Here is a 2,557-nt window from a genome sequence, read left to right as displayed (position 1 = left end):
AAACCTGGTTGCACATTAAGAAGACAACTTCAGCTGATGTATATCGAATGGTTATTGTCAGTCAGATGCTTTGCACCTACCATCCCATTTCCTCTTCTTGGCAGCCATTACCCAGGATAGCTGAGGCTTAGAGAAGTTATGCTGCCAGTCCAGTATCACAAGCAAATAAGTAATTGAACTCAAATTCGAAACCAGGTCTCTGCCGAGTTCAGGCTTTTAAAGTGTACATGTGAGTGTATGATGAATATGCAGCATTCTCTGCTTTGAAGAGGTTGGTATTTTAGTAATAATATTATTGAGAGTTGTTGACAGTTTCATAGACTTTTAGGATTTCCAAAGAAGGGAGCAGTAAGCACTGTGCAGTGTTGGTTGTCACGTGCTAGTAGGTAAATGCTAGTAGACCTAGTCAATGTTTATCTTTTGAATTGACATGACAGTGTTCCGTGTAAATTAACACTGGAAATGACGTATTAATGAGTAGTGCCAATGAATAGAGGCATCTCCAGTGTTCTCCAAGCCTGACTGAAGCTCAGTGCACACTATTGTACAACACCCCATGCATTTCCTCAGGCAGATACTCCCTGTAGGAAGGTTTCAGAGGAATTTCTAATTGTGTGCAATTGAAGTTTCTAGCTGGAAGCATCCTTCTCTATAGCAAATAGATATTGCCTAAGAAAAACAAGATTTTTTTCCCCAAAGAATGAATAAATTATTCAGTATTAGTGCAAAGATCCTGCCCACTTACTTTCAACTACTTTTTCAGTACTTAGGAAAATAATGCATCATAATAGACAATAAACATTCACTGTCTAAAAGAAAGAGTGAATGGAGAACTACTGTAAGAGCCAAATGAAATTCAATTGTAATTGCTTTCAGATAGACTCTTGACCAAGAGTGGTTGCTGCTGTCATGGTCACGTGGCCCAGAGTTCTTTTTGAATTAATTTTCTGTATGCAGTTTTAAAGCATGGTGAATTTAGTTAAACAGACATGTCCAAATTTCTTTTTTATAAGATATTCAAAAGAATTATTCAAACTAAATTAATGCATTCTTCTAAAATATTCATGCAGACTATTATGTAGCACATCTTAATTATTTCTGCATGTTCATTGTTTCTTAGAATGATGTTCCAGGATCTTCTTTAGCTTTTCAGAACAGATATATTCACCTTGTTCACTTTGTCTTGCAAGTTATTTTTATTATGCATGAACATATTTATAAAATTAATTTATTCAGTTTTGGCTTCAAGGAAGATACTATATTAAAAGGAAAAGAAAACATGCTGAATGATTTGGTGGTTACTAAAATCTGAAATAAAAAAATACATATGCTCCTCAGGGCTATTGGTTTTTGTATACACATCTGTCTGTGAAACCATGCACTATTTATTTTTTAAGATTCATTTAGTTATTTGAAAGGGAGAGTTGCACAGAGAAAGGGAAAGAGATAAAGAAAGAGATCTCCCATCTGTTTATTCGTTCCTCAAATGACTGAGATGGTCAGGAGTGGGCCAGGTGGAATCCCAGAACCAGAAACACCAGCCTGGTCTCCCACTTGAATGACAGGGGTCCAAGTCCTTGGGCCGCCTTTCACTGCCTTTTAAGACACATTGGCAGGGAGCTGGATGGGAAGTAGAGCAGTCAGGATTCAGACTGGTGCTCATAAGTGATGCCAGCACTCCAAGTGGCAGCTGAACCTCCTGTGCTACAATGCCAGCCCCAGACCGTACGCTGCTGTTACCTTCATATGAAGCTTAAGGATGCATCAGTTATAGCAGCACTCTCTGGGTAGAGACTCACTTACGTCTATGGAGGTGATTGTCTGATTGGCTGCCCTCATTTTAATGATAACAAGTGTTAGCCAAGTAGTAGTTTAACTGCGGTGTTTGAAGTCAGTTTTGTGACTTCGTACTGCTCACACCACTATTCTGCATCCGTGAACTCTGAGGGCTCTCTCTGAAGGATCAGGCACTGATAGATTGCTTTGGAGAGAATTTTCCAGTCCCATTGGTATTGACATATTTTACCAAATAATTCTTGTCATGGGGGACTGACCTGTCCATGTTCAGATATTTAGCAGCATCTTTAGTCTCTGCTCACTAAATGCTAGTATCAGCCCTGCCCCTATCTCAGGTCATGACACTTGAAAATTTCTCCAGATATTGACAGATGTCCACAAGAGGGCAAACTCCCTGTTTGGGAACCACTGTGGAGAGTGACGAAGTAGGATATGGGGTTTTGCTTCCAAGGATCCCCTGCAACTGCTGTTTTCAAAATCAACAGGTGACTTGCTGGTTGCAGTGGTCATTCTTGGATGGCAATTTATTGCTGTGCCTGCAGCATTGATCAGTTGGTTTTTCTTTCTCGCTGAAACTGTGCTCTTCATTTGGTTTCTGGGAAGCCACACTCTTGATTTTTCTCAGCCCTCACTGGCAGCACTCCCAATGAGCTTCCTTTCTGGTTCTCTCTCATTTTCTTGGCCTTTCAATTACATGATAATGACACACAGCCTCACTGAAAATGTTTCTGTCTTCATACCTTTCCTTCATGGTCTTACC

The sequence above is a fragment of the Oryctolagus cuniculus genome, chromosome 8 (genome assembly GCF_051225735.1).
Source record: "Oryctolagus cuniculus isolate XC-2025 breed Fujian yellow rabbit chromosome 8, ASM5122573v1, whole genome shotgun sequence".
Classification (NCBI taxonomy): Eukaryota; Metazoa; Chordata; class Mammalia; order Lagomorpha; family Leporidae; genus Oryctolagus; species Oryctolagus cuniculus.
The sequence above is the reverse complement of the archived record's forward strand: the minus strand, read 5'-3'. Positions refer to the sequence as shown.